Source organism: Phacochoerus africanus, chromosome 9 (assembly GCF_016906955.1).
Source record: "Phacochoerus africanus isolate WHEZ1 chromosome 9, ROS_Pafr_v1, whole genome shotgun sequence".
Lineage (NCBI taxonomy): Eukaryota > Metazoa > Chordata > Mammalia > Artiodactyla > Suidae > Phacochoerus > Phacochoerus africanus.
The window spans coordinates 75,381,441-75,396,133 of NC_062552.1; the positions used below are offsets into that span (position 1 = coordinate 75,381,441).

General features: G+C 47.3%; 1 protein-coding gene across 4 annotated transcripts in view; it reads left to right on the forward strand.

Annotated features, from left to right (window-relative positions):
* The first annotated feature begins 1,027 nt into the window (after positions 1-1,027).
* STXBP6 (syntaxin binding protein 6) overlaps positions 1,028-14,693 on the forward strand; it is a 251,503-nt gene continuing 237,837 nt past the window's right edge. The window contains exon 1 of one of the 4 annotated variants that reach the window (XM_047795255.1): positions 1,028-1,298. The gene's annotated coding sequence lies outside the window, so the exon portion shown is untranslated. Of the gene's footprint in view, positions 1,299-1,375; positions 1,838-1,974; positions 1,996-14,693 lie in introns of those variants that run through there. The other 3 variants (XM_047795252.1, XM_047795253.1, XM_047795254.1) reach the window with 3 other exon arrangements.

The window sequence follows — 14,693 nt, forward strand, 5'->3', positions numbered from 1 at the left end:
TTACTAGTTTTCTCTTTTTTTCAAACTCCACAATGCCTCAGTAGAGTACTGTTACAGATCCCACAGTGACCTTCCACCTGGTTATTTTTATTAATGGTTTACCAAGGGTTACTTCTCACACCCTTTCTACATCTCTTCTTGAATGCTTCAGCATTTATCTGCAGCCCTCTTCTGCCTGGAAAACCTACTTCCCTTAGTAACTGGTCATACTTTGATCGCAATCTGAATCATCTTGGATACTCTCCAATGTCTTCCCAAACCACAGTGGGCACTCAGCTCCTCTTTGTTAAAAGAATGCACAAGTCACAATTCTCAAAATTGGCTGGCTGTGAGTTGAGCAGAGAAGGGGAACTCAGATATGTTTTCTTTGGCTCAGAGTGTTTTTAAAAAACTGAATTTGTCAAGATTTTAAAATGAGTATAATTTACATGAAAAAAAATCGAAATTTCTGTCAATTCTTGAAAAAAATCAGAAAATATAGACAAAGCAGGCCAGATTCTTCCAGGAAAGGGAGTATGGAGCCCAGGGGCTCTGCCTTCATAGTTCTCCGCAGTTTGCCACCTCCTACCCATTTCACTCACATTGCCGGCCAGGCCCTATTAGCGCTTTGAGTTTGCAACCCTAGGCGTGAAGAAAAGCGTGCACAGGATAAAAGCCATCTGTTTGTCCCTCTGGGAGAATAAATGTTTCCCCGTAGTCTTTTCCAGGCTTGCAGAGAGGCTCACGGTAGCAGCTCACCTTCCTAACCCGCAAACTTCCGACAACCCGTGAAACTTGCAAGGCCCTCCGCACTCTGTTCCTCCCCCCGCCCTTGGCTCCAGGGTCTCCTTCCTGGGACCCGCCCTCCCCTCCCCCACCCGAGCCGCTCCGGAGCCTGGGGCGGGTCCGTGGCCCCCAGCTAAGCGATCTACCCCGGGCCGGGGCGCTGGGGCTCGCCCACGGCGGCACTGGGCATGCTCAGAGGCGGCCGCGGGGGCAGCTTTGCCTCGCAGGCGCTCGCAGGCGCTCGCAGGCGCTCGCACTCGGCGGCGGGCGGGCGCGCGGCGGCAGCTGGAGCTCCAGCGCCGGTAGTTGGAGTTGCCGGGAGTTTCCCCCCCTCCCGCGCCCAATCCCTCCCTCCTCGCGCGCGGCGGCGGGAGCCGGCGCGGGAGGCGCGAGCGGCGGCCAGCCAGCACCCGGGCCGGCCGATCCTTGTCCAGAGCCCGGAGCCCCGCGCGGGGCAGCTCCTGGGGAGGAGCCTCGCCGTCTGGGACGCGTGCCACGCACTGGTACTCCCGCGGCACAAACTGGGCTGCACGGTAGGGCTGGGGCATGGGGAGTCAGGCGGGTGAGGCAGAGCCCAGGCCGGGGGCGGGGGGGGATGCGACTGCAGCAGCCACGACGATTGGGGCGTCTGGCGCTCTGATGCGGGTGACCGGATCAGGGACCCCGCTACTGGGCGGGGAGAGTAAGCAGGCGCCCAGAGAGATACTTTCAGGATTGCGGGCTGCAGGATAGGGGGCTGCGCGCCCCGGCGCTGCTGCTTTCGTGCGCGCGATGAGAGACTAGGGTCCCTCGTTCTGTCTAAGCCTGGGACCCAGTGTGCGGGCCGGGCTGGGCGAGCCGCAGAGCGGAGCAGTTTCCTCCGAGAAAGTTGGGGATGGAGCCCTTCTTTCTTCACTGTCCCCGAGATAGGGTGGGTCGCCAGGGTACCACCCCGAGGCTTCCAGTGTGGAGGAGCTGAGTGGGTCACTGCGCCCCTGAGCTGAGTTCCTCCACCCCCGGCTAAAATACACAAATTACCCAGATCTTCGCTTCTCTGGCGTCTTCTAGGAAAATTATTCCTGCCAAAACTGAGGTATGTTCTCTGGGCGGGCATGGCTCCCTGCCTCCGGGACGCTTAGCTGGGAGACGCCCCCTCCCCAACCTCAGCCGTGGTCAAGGGCACCGGGTTCCCAGTAAGCGCTAATGGTGCGCGGCGGAATGGAGCCTGACACACATGGCGGGGAACGTGGGGTAGGTGGATGGCCCGATTTTTCCTTCAGCCTTTTCTCAGTTTTTCAACACCCCAGCAATCCCACCCGGTTTATCTTCGCGGAAGACTGGACCTGGAGGGAAGGGCCAGGCAGGGAGTTTGGGTTAACATAGTGCCTCAGGAGAGGATGCCCGAGTTCTGTCTGGCTTGGGCTTCAGCCCCAGGACTTCATAACAAACCCTCTCCCCTTTCTGTTATTCTTCTCAGGGACGGGATGGGGAGGGGGAGACATAGGGGTGGTGAGTGCCCAAGAATGTACATTTCATCCTACCATCTCCTAAGATTGTGTTCTGGGCGATCCCGGGACCCCGGAGCTGACATTGTGTAGGTTACCGGTGTGGAGGATGCTGACGGTTTCTCCTAGCTCTACTTTTTTCACTTCTTGTTTTGAGTTTTGGGGTTTTGCCTACACACGAGTCAGAGCTGCTCTGTCATAACCTGGGGGGTGGAGGAGCTTCAGCCTGGCAGTGAGCCGCTGTTCGCCTCCGAGGCTGCTAGTGGGAATTTGTCCAGAAATGATTATGGAGGCTAGAAATATGCCTCTCTCTCTCTCCTTTTTTTTTCCACTTTTGGCTGAACACCTTGGCTGTTGGGTTTGTGTGTTAAGTTCTTAAAGGAGAACCCACACAGTGCTCAAGCCATGTTTTAGGGGCTCATCATGTCTGCTACATGCTTTTCTCTTTGATTTTTCCCGGGGTGAGGGGGTGAGGGGAGAGAAATCTGTTTGAGGGTATATTTCCAAGTGTGGAAATCACCTGGCATTTGTACACAGTTTCTAGAGTGAGATAGACTTGAGGTCAAGTTTTAGATTTACAGCTTGATTATTATGCTGATGAACAAATTGTTAGACATTTTGAACTTCAGTTTTCCCTTCTGTCAAATGGGGATAATAATGGCTTCCTTTCATTGCAGGGTCGTTGGGAGACTTGGGAGAGAAAATGGACATGGATTGTGCTAAGAAAACTTTAAAACACCATTCATGTCTTATTGTGACTGTGCTCTTTACTCAATTTTTTTAAATTAATTCTTTTAATTATAACAAACCACCCAAGTCTTCTACCCTCTATCCACTCCTTATTGGAATGTTTCATTTCTCAAGTCTTTGGAATTAGTTCTTTATTTTCTTTTTTCTCTTCCCTTAAATCCATCTCTCTTTTGATTTTAAGGATTGAGGCTCCAGTCTCATGTTTATCTGAAGGAAGCAGTGGGTGGTGTAGATTAGGAGATGGGGTGGGGATGCCTTATCAGTGTTTAGAGTCCTCAGCCCCAGCAGTGACATGTTAGCAAGGCCCCAGTTTGAGATCCAAGGGTAATGAAGGAGTCAGTAGACCCTGGACTGGAGCTCTGGCTTGGTCTCCAACAGTGACCTTGAACTAAGGACTCAACCCCTCATCAGTGGAATCAGTCTGTGCGATTGAGGGTCAGTGCTGATCAAAGGCAAGAACAGGTGAGACTGCCTCTCACTCAGTTAATGTGGGTTTAATTAGGCTCCTGACCCCCCCTCCTCCCTCCAGGTACGGCATCTTCCCTAATCCTGCAGCAGTGTCTCAAACAGGAGCATCAGAATCCCCTGGAGTCTTTGTTAAACTACAGATACCTGGGCTGCACTGCCAAAGCCTCAGATTCTGTGGGTCTAGGCTCGGGGATTGCGGGGTCCAAGAATTTGCATCTCTAATTTGATGCCAGTGCTGCTGGTCCAGGGAGCAGCCTATAGAATCACTGGCTTACAGTGTAAACCAGCAATAATGAAAAAAAATAAAAATCACTGACTTAGAGGAGGAGAAAAAGTGAGAGAGATGAGGTTTGTTCCTAAGATGTCATTATTTTAATATCTCACATAATAGAGATGGGGTTTCTTCAGGGCATTTTAGGAACTTGCCCAAAGCATTTTATGTTTCTGATGGCTGTGCCACTTCTCCTTGTTCAGGTTAGATCATTCTGATTGCTCTTCAAATGAGTGAATTTTACACGAAAATATTTCCGCCTTCTTTTCCTACTGTAAAATACTAAACCTCTGGTTTCCACGTCACTCTGGGATGGACTGAGATTGGTGACCTTGATATTGATAAATCCAGTAACTACCCTGTTTCCTTTCTTTGGAGATGTTAGACATTTGTGGAGAGGAGGTTGCAGAATATTCTGGTAGCTTGATCCTTAAGATTGGAGAAGAGGTGAATCACTTGTGAGCAAGCTTAAAAAGAATTTGCAATGTTTTGTTTTCTCTGAAGGGACAGCTTAGCCTGGCCTTGGAGGGAGGTGCCAGGTGTCCTGTGGTGGTGAGGCCCAGTGAAGGCCTTCCATTCTTTCTGGAGAATAGTGATGTTGGCAGTGACGGAAGGAGATCCTTTTTCACTCTCCAAAGGGGGGAAAGGCTAACTTTCAGGGATCCTTGTACAGTACTAGTTATGCCCTGTGTAATTGAGCTTCTAATCAAGCATGATTTGGGCACAACTCTATCTTAAGCTCTTCTCCTTGCCCTCTAAGCTGTGGTCCTAGGCTTAGGCAGGTCACAATGATTTAAGATGGCCCAGGTTGTGGCCTTGAATTCCAGCTGCTTTGTATCCCAGAGGCTCTGGGAACCTGCTGGAGTCAGGAGGATTCCCCAGATGACAACTGAGGAATAAGGTTTAGGTAGCACCCAAAGAGACTATGTGTCTGAGGGCGTCGGTTCTTGAGGTCGTTCTTCTATTGCTGTGCCAAATGGAGTCCCAGCTGACCGTTAGGCTTTATCTCAGCTTTCCATTTGTGCTTTGTTTTAGTTTTAAAATGATTAGCACTAGAGAGACCTATCAGTAAATCAGAAACCTATTCAAAAACTCAAGTGTACCACTTAGTGTTTTAGTAGCTAAAACGGCAAGGCCCATGCCTGTCTTCCTGGCCGGAATTAGTGCTCAGTAAAGAAACAGCCCTTGGGCTTATAAGTCTTAAGCTTCACTAGGTAACATAAATGGCTTCTCCTACTTAAAACAAGTAGGGAACATTTCTGTTTTAGAATTCTTTTCCATAACTTGATGTTTATATTTTGGGTGTTCCCCCTGCTTTTTGCTGGGAGGATTTTTTCCAGTGTGGGGGAAGCTTCCTTTCACTTCACTTTCTCAGTACATGACCACTTTTTATCTTGGCTAAGTCTGTTGTGAGACTGTCATTTTGATCATCAGAGCTGTTGTTCTGGGGTCACAGAGAGTTATGGTCCATGCCCGGAAGGCGGTTTGCCTCAACCTTCCTAGAAGGTGCTTTTAAACTAACACTCTGTTTGTGGTGCACTAGTTCAATTCTAAGATCCATTTTTTTTTTTTTTTCTTTTCACGTTTCATCATTTTCCAATTTCAGAAATCCAGGTGGGTCTTATAAATATTAACACATTTAATGTATGGTTTCTTCTCTTCCTGTAACCTGGAGTGTTAATAGTGACTTCTAGTGAACGGCATCCTAAAACAAAGCAAGTTTGGTTCATTTTCTGGGTAGAAAATGTGGTTTCTGCTGTCCAGCTGGTAGAATTGAGCAGTCATTGCAGTAGCTCAGCAGTCCCCAGAGCTTGCGGAAGGATACCATTGGGTGAATGTTAATAGGTGTGCTCTCCTAAAGGGCAAATCAATTTGGCAGCGCTGCATCTTATTTTTTCCTCTCCTGGGGATTCTCAACAGGTGTAGAATCATATTAGAGACTCCGAGAAGTACTACAGTTGACAATATCAACAACCGAAAACTTGGTTATATTTATTCAAGTAGGCATTTCCCAGACCATTTTTGAGATGAGGCGTCTTATCTTCCAGGACTCCTTTACTGAACCAGCATATCCGAGCAGTTCTACTATATTGTTTAATACCATCAGGTGGGGTGGTTTCACCTGGTCTCTCCTTAAACTAGAGGGACATCATAAAATATGTACATAATTGATTTGCAACTGTACAAATGATTACTATTTATTTCTGAGTTGAGAGAAGCCTTTTTTTTTTGTCTTTTTGCTATTTCTTGGGCCGCTTCTGTGGCATATGGAGGTTCCCAGGCTAGGGGTTGAATCGGAGCTGCAGCCAGTGGCCTACGCCAGAGCCACAGCAACTCGGGATCCGAGCCGCGTCTGCAACCTACACCACAGCTCACGGCAACGCCGGATCGTTAACCCACTGAGCAAGGGCAGGGACCGAACCCGCAACCTCATGGTTCCTAGTCGGATTCGTTAACCACTGCGCCACGACGGGAACTCCTAGAGAAGCCATTTTAAGCTCAGGCGGCTGAGGACGTCTCCAAGCAGGGGCTAGACTATGGAAATGTTAGAAATGATGGGTAGGCCTTTTGTAGAGAGAAGAGGCGTTTTAGATTGGTGGTGTTAGGGAGTGGGAGTGTAGAGTCGTACCTGTGCCTGCATAGAAATGCTTTTCAGAGCACTTAAGAAACGGACTGTGCCTAGCACAGAGCAAGAGTGAATCTGTGCCAAGGGCCAGAGAACCTGTCTTTAAGTTCTCCCTTGATTCTAGAAAGTCACTGAAGTAACAGATGAATTCTTATGCCCACAGGAGAGCTTGCAGTGGATAAAGGATGGGGGGATACAACATAGGCTGAAAGCAGGGACGTTTGCATGGGACCAGAAAGGCAGAGGGAAGTGTTCCTAGGCTTTTAGAGGATAGTTCCAGGTACAGAGGGCTTAATTTCAACATGAGTCCAGTTGAAGAGTATTGGCTGTTTGGGGGATGGGCTTTCCAGGAAAAGGGAACCTTGACTGAAGTTTCAGAAATAAGGAGAAAGAACTCTTATAACGCAACAATAAAAAAGCAAATAACCCAATGTAGATGAGCAAAGGATTTAAATATACATTTTTTTTTTCAGATAAGATATACAAATGGTCAATAAGGAAATGAAAAGGTGCTCAGCATCCTTAGTTCTTGGGGAAATATGGTTCAAAACCTCAGCGAGATACCACTTTACACCTATCAGGATGGCTATAATCGAAAAGACATATAATAACAAGTGTTGGTGAGGATGTGGAGAAATCAGAACCCTCCTTCGTCACATTGCCCATGGGAATGGAAAGCAGTGCAGCTGCCGTGGAAAACAGGCAGTTCCTCAAAACTTGTTAGACATCAGGGTACCTCGTGAGCAATTCCACTCCTTGGTGTATTCCAAGAGAATAGAAAACACGGTTGTGCAGACACTTGTACACAAATGTTCATGGTAGCGTTGTTCACAATAGTCAAAAAGTGGAGAGAGCCTAAATGTCTACCAACTGATGAATGGATAAACAAAGTGCATAGCCACACAGCGGAATATCCTTTAGCCATAAAAAGGAATGAAATTCGATTTATGCTCCAATACAGATCAACCCTGAAAACCTACTATAGGGGAGTTCCCGTCGTGGCGCAGTGATTGTCGACTCCGACTAGGAACCATGAGATTGTAGGTTTGATCCCTGACCTTGCTCAGTGGGTTAAGGATCTGGCGTTGCGGTGAGCTGTGGTGTAGGTTGCAAACACGGCGGGGGTCCTCTCGTTGCTATGGCTCTGGTGTAGGCTGGTGGCTACAGCTCTGATTAGACCCCTAGCCTGGGAACCTCCATATGCCATGGGAAGCGGCCTTAGAGAGGGCAAAAAGACAAAAAAAAAAAAAAGAAAAAGAAAAAAAAAGAAAACTTACTATATGAAAAAAACCAGACACATAAGGCCACATATTGTATAATTCCATTATGAAATATCCAGAATAGGCAAATCCATAGTGACAAAATATTCATCAGAGGTTGCCAGGGGCTGGGGAGAGATGAATGGGAGCAACTGATATGGGTATGGGGTTTCTTTTGGGGGTGATGAAAATATTCTGGAATGGTTGCACAATACATCAACACTACTGAATTTTACACTTTAAAAGGGTGAGTGTTAAAGTATATGACTCTCTCAATTTTAAAAAAGCAAGAATGCCACTGTGGGTATAGTGAAGGGAGAAGTAATAAGGAGAAAGTGGTTTGAGAGATGCAGGAATAGGCTGTCAGCTTCAGGCCAAATTTTCTGCTCTTGGGGGAGGGGGGAGAATCTAAATAATTCCCGTCTTTGGATCTTCTAGGATTTTTCTGCTACTCTTCCATCCCTAAGTCCTTCCTCTGAATTAAAAGGTTTGAGTTCCAAGTTGTTCCTGAGTCAGTGGGACTGTTTTCATGGCAAATACCCTGTGAACTTGCAATTGGCGTGTGTTTCTCTGGGCTTCCCTCTGGCATTTAATTCTGTATTTAGGCTTCCTTGTGATCCACCAGAGGGAAATGGACAGTACTGACTGGGTAGCTTATGTTTAGCTTCTCCCTCCAGATTTGGCTGTGGTAGATGTTTTAGTGTCATCTTCTAAGTTATTTGTGGAACTGTGTCCAGACCACCCTTTATAAGAAAGTCTCTGACTGTATTAAACAGGGTTCATGTGGTACTTGGCAACAGAGGAGCATCACAGTATTTGGGTCCAAGAGTCATGATGCTAAATGAGGTTTAACACGCTGGACCTGGGGCAGTTGTCCCTCTCTGTTGAGACTGTTTCTACCCTCTCTGTGTGGCATAGCTTAGCTGTGCTTGTCCAGCTCATGGACAGGAAGCACCTGGGGATCCTTGTTAGGTGCTGACCCTGATTCACTAGACCTGGGTTGGGGTCTGGAATGGTGCACATGTAACAAGCTCCCACCGATGCGTTCCGTGGGTCAGTCTCTGAGTAGAAGCTGTTACAGGGAGGAGAAGTTGGCCTTGGAGTAGGACCGAGCTGAAGGTGAAATGTGGCTCCACCATGAATTTGCTGTGGGAACCCAGGCGAGGTAAATAACATCTGAGCCACTGTTTTCTCATCTAAGATCAGAGTGAGACCTAGCGCCTAGAAAAGTGCCTAACACAATGTAACTGGTGTGTTAAACATTCTTCGCTCTCTCCTTTCCACAAGGGCTAAGAATTCCATGGTTAGGACTAAGGAAAAATTTTATGTAAGAAAGCCAAGGGCTTCGAAGTGGTTTTTGATTTGTATGGTGGGGTTGGAGAAGTGGGGGAGGAGCTGAAGTAGGAGAAAGGGTATGAATCCTAGTCCTCAGAACGACATCAATTTGTGTATTGGTTCTCATATTACTATAGCTTTGGTAAAGACAACTTCGTGAAAGCACAATCAAGACCCAACAGCTTGACTGAAAGTTATCCAGACTCATCTGGATAACTCTGAAAAGTTAAGTTGAATTAGGCCAAAAGTTAAGTTGAATTAGTTAAGTTGAATGGGGATCAACTGAAGAGGAAGAATTGGAAACTAAATCCTGGCACTGGCTGTAGTTCTCCTATGTGGTCCCTGGAGCACTGCCCTCACCCAGCCTCAGTTTCCTGTGTTGCTCTTCGGGACCAGCCCCTGCCGGCCAGCCTGCCTCACGGGCTGGATTTGGAGTTCTCGTGATCAGTACCTGTGAGGGCATATGTGCTTTAAGAGGATGGACCTTTGGAAAGTGTGGGCTGTCACCCACCAGAGCCAGCTTGGATAAGGGCTTCCTCTCAGGTCACACGAGGTGAGCGGTGGCCTAATAACCTCAGTCCTGTTTCTGTTTCCTTTGTCATGATCCAAAAGGCGAGGATGTAATGATCGTGTTTACATTTCACCTCAGTTGGTGGATTCTTTCCACCTTCCCCTTGGAAAAAAAACTACACACCAATTGTTTGTAAGATTTTAACAAAACTTGTGATGGAACATGATGGAGGATAATGTGAGAAAAAGAGTATATATGTATGACCGGGTCACTTTGCTGTACAGCAGAAATTGACAGGACATTGTCAATCAATTATAATAGAAAAAAATAAAAATCTTAAAAAGAAAAAAAAAAGATTTTAACAGAACTACAAGTGTGGTGAATCAAACTAGTTTCTGATCATCACAGCCTGAAATTCCCTGCTTTCCTAAGGTTGGTAATATCACACTGTGAGGCCCTGTTTCACTTTGTTGGACTGTTTTGTGCCCGGGCAGGTGCCTGATGGCTCTGAAGAGAAGGGGATTGTTCACTTAGTTACAGTGCCGAGGCTGAGCCTTTAAACAGGTACTTGAGGACAAGATACTCAGGTCGAAGCCAAACACACTGAGCCTCATGATACTGCCCTTCCTGAAGGTGGACACAGGAATGATCTGAGCACGTGTTGTACTGTCGTCACCCTTCATAACCACGGTTGGTCAGAGAGGTTATAGATCAGCAAGCTGGTCTTTGTAGACTGCTTGGGAATATCTTGCTTCACCCAGTCTAAGGTGACAGTCAGCAGGATCTAATGGTTGAGAAGTTAATATTATTCTTAAAGAATTTAATCTACTCTCTCATTAAGTGGCAATAAGGAAGCTGCCCTGCTGCTGAGAAGGAGCTAGGTGGAGAAAGCTGGGTGTTCCTGATGTAAGTCCTTTTAAAATTAAATCCTTATACAATGGTAACAATAGTTTTTGGTTTGCGTTTTGTTTTTTAAGTGAGTTTAAGGTAGAATTTGGTGCTTATATAAGGCAAATAAAACATTTCGCTCAGTTTCATCCACTGGAAAATGAGACATTTTCCTTTGTTTTTTGTCCTTTTAGGGCCACACCCGAGGCATATGGAAGTTCCCAGCCTAGGGGTCAAATCAGAGCTGCAGCCACAGCAACACCAGATCCGAGCTGCACTGTGTCTGCGATCTACACCATGGCTCAAACTTGCGTCCTCATGGATGCTAGTCAGATTCATTTCCTCTGAGCCACGATGGGAACTCCCAAGACATTTTCCTTTGAATCATATCGTTTTCTGACTGTCAGCCACACAACCCCTGGTCTATCTGGTGGTCGATTTTTTAAAAATGGAGCAGTGAATGCTGAACTCGGACACCTCGCCTTGGTCTCAAACCTCACTAGACCATGGTTTCCTTCAAAGGCCGGGGTCCCTGAGGCCTCGCGTGCCTGGTATATAGGAGAGAATCAATAAAAATATGTTGAGTTGGACCTCTGCTTTCTTCTGGAAGTCCCCCATCCCGTCTAGTCTGTTAATTTTTCTGGCCGTATACTTTTTTTTTTTTTTTTTTTGTCTGTGCCTTTTCTAGGGCGCTCCTGTGGCATATGGAGATTCCCAGGCTAGGGGTCTAATTGGAGCTGTAGCCGCCAGCCTACACCAGAGCCACAGCAACACGGGATCTGAGCTGCATCTGCAACCTACACCACAGCCCACGGCAACACCGGGTCCTTCACCCACTGAGCAAGGCCAGGGATCGAACCCACAACCTCATGGCTCCTAGTCGGATTCGTTAACCACTGCGCTGCGACAGAAACTCCTCCATATACTTTTTGAACAGCATTTCCCTAGAGACAGCCCTGAGCTCCCACAGCACGTGGTTCTAAGTGCTTTACAGATGCTGATTCCTTTCATCCCCTCCAACACTTCTCAGCGGGGTCACTGTTATTCCCTATTTCACAGTTTTTTTCGACTGAGACAGAGGTCGTGTGACTTGTATAAGATCCCACAGCTGCCCCATGGCAGAGCTGGGAGTGACTCAGGTACTCGGGGTTCAGGATCCTCACTCTCATGGACAAAACAGCTCACCTGAGCCTCAGCAGACTTGCGCTCCGCCCTGCTCAGCGCTCCAGTGCTACCCTCCTTCCTGACACCTGGCTTTCTCCAAAGCTGCAGAGATGTGAGGGCAGACACACCTTTCCATCTTCTCTTCTCCCTGCCTCCGTCATTCTCTGCCCTTTTCTGCCCCAGTCCCGAGTTCCGGGAAGATGTGACCTTGAGTTTGGGAAATAGAGTAAGAGGTACAGCCCCATGGCCCATTTCATCTGCACTTGGGGGAAGGCCATTCACACAGGGGTTGTTCAAAATGAACTCTGTCACTTGGGCAAGGCTGTGACCTCTCAGTTTACCAGGTGACCTCGCTCAGTGTCTCTCAAACCTTTCAGTGCACGTGAATCCCCTGGGCATCCTGTTAAGGCACAAATTCTGATTTGCTGGGTCTGAGGTGGGGCCTGGGGGTCTGTTCTGCTCATGGGTTTCCAGGAATGCCCGGGCTGCCTTGGCCCAAGGCCCTGAAGGAGCCCTGAGTTCCTGCAAGGCTGAGCCTGCCATTTCAGGCACTGTCTGGCCTGCACAGGCCTAATCCCTAACGTAGGTCCTAGAGGAGACCTTGGACAGCTAGAGAGGGACCCACCGAGACTAGAAGTCTCAGGAAGATAGAAGCTTAAGAGAGAGTGAGAGCGTAACAGAGTAAAAAGAAATTTGATGCTTTCAGAATTACGTGTGCACATCATTGCCAGAGGTGAGCTGAAAAACTTATTCCAGAGCAGCCCCAGTGATCCAGCTATGAGATTGCCAAGTGCAATAACTCCTCTTTGAGTTGAAATTTCACAACTAACCTATGCCACTGGCCCCCAAGACTTGAAAGTAATCTTCCGAAGTTCCTCAAAATCTGTGTCTCCGCAGGTTCTCCCTGCTTTCCACCTGTGTCTGCTGCCCTCTGTGCCAACAGTCATAGGAAGCAATGTGGGGATGCCAGTTGTACATAGAAATATGATGTGATCTCATTGTGTCTCATCTGAATCTCATAATTACCCAGCTGTTGGTACAGATGAGTCGTGAGACCTGGGAGTCAGACTCCTTCAGAAGCACAGGCTCACCTGTGAAGGAGCTGGGAGCAGGCACGCTGTGGGAGTGTGACCTGGTGCCTCTTGCTCTTCTTACCTGGCCTGGCTGCTTAAATAAATTTATGCCCGAAGATCATTAAATTGGTTTGCTCTGTTTGGCTTTGCACAGGAGGAGGCATCTAGGTGGATTTTTTGCTTGAAGTTTAGCTTTCATACAGAAACATGCACAGATTACATGGGTGCAGTGTAGCGGGTCTCTGTTGTCTGAGCAGCACACCCTTTTAAGGATGACCGTAAGCATCCCAGAATCTCTCCTTGTGCCTGCCCCTTCCCGTTATTTCCTCCTCCGTGGGAGCACTGCCCTGACTTCTAAGACTATGGCTCACCTTCGCCTGTTTTTTGAGTTTTATATAAATACCCTCATTCTTTTGTATTCTGGTGTGTCTCACCTTTCCCCTCGACACTGTGAGATTCATCCCTGCTGGGCTTGCAGAGGTAGCTGGATTATATCCCATTGTATAAACATGCCACCATGACTGCTTATGGACCTTTGAATTGTTTCTAGTTTTTGGCTGTCACGAATGATGCCACTGTGAACATTCATGTGTATATTTTTCAGGATATGCATTTCTGGTGTGTGTGTATGTGGCTGTGTGTGTAAATCTGGGGTCCTTCGGTGTGAGTACGTTCAGCCCTAGTAGATATAGCCAGAGTTTTCCACTATGGCCACTCCAGCTTGTATCCCCATCTGCTGTGAGTGAGAGTTCCCATTACTCCACATTCTTGCTAATACTTAGTTTGGTTGTCATTTTCATTTTACCCCTTCCAGTGTTGTGGAGAGGTCTCTAATTCTGGTTTTAATTTGTGTTTCTCTGATCACTGTTTGAAGCATAGTGTCTTTGCCTGTGTATTTGGCATTTAGAAATCTTTTGTAAAGTGCCTGTTCAAGTCTCTTGCCTATTTTTCAATTGTGTTGGTTTGTTTTGCCTTTTAAAACACAGTGAAAGCATCTATGAAAAATCCTTGAAATTTATAGTGAGTCACCCGTCACTCATCAGTGAGATTGGATTATATCCTCAGACATAATTTCTGGAGATCCCCTCCTGCAGGAGGCACAGCAGAATGAGGTGGGCTGGGGATAGGCAGAGGCATAAAACCAGTAGCAGGGGATGTCCTAAAAAGTTGGGGAGCTCCAGGGTCTCTGGTTCAGAGCAATTGCAAAGTCTTGAGATCACTTGAAAGCAGCTCACTTCAATGTTTGCCTTTTATGGATTGTCACTCTGGGAGATTGTAGACCAGCTCCAGAAGTATTGCTAAAAATATTTTAGGAATCGCTTTGAGTATATTGTTTTGGATATTTTTAGTTGCTTTCCAAATGCCCTTTGAGCATGTATTTGATTTGGGGAAATAGATGACATCTCAGAACCCAGTCCAGTGAATAAGGAGGGTGCCTCATGGGTGACTTAAAAAAAATAAAACATTCTTTATAGGATCTGCCTATAGGGGGATGGAAGATGAGCAGAAAGCAAGAAGGCACAGCACTAAGTGCTTGATTTTCCTGATCTCTTTTCATCTTTACGGTAACCTGTCAAGTACTAACTGATGTGAGTATTTCCACTTTGTAGATGAAAAGTCAGACTTGGAAAGGGAAAGAGAGCATGATGGAGGAGTCAGACCTAGCTCTGTCTTACCCAAGGGCCACTTGTGCCCTTTCTTTTTCCCCATCCTGCTTCACCCCTGACAAGTGTTAAAGGAATCATAAAATTGTTGCAGCCAGAAGACCACGGGCTGATGGCGAAGGTCTGATTTCCCATCCTAGGAGAGACCCTAGGATCTGGGTGGGTCCTCTGCTGAGTGGGAGTGTGGGGGGAAAAAAAGAATTTGGGGTCAGTCTTCAGGGCACTTGTTCTTTCCAAACATGATTTTAGAGGCCCTGCTATTCAGGGGAGCAGCTCAGGGCTTTCCAGTGTCCTTGCCCCACTTCATTCTCTGCTGGGACCAGTAGCCTGACCCGTAGGCTTTACTCTGCTTGCTCTTCCTCTTGGCTGGCCATTAGCTGTCCAAGGAATACTCTAAGATATGTTCATGAATATTGTCACCGTTGGAAACTTTAT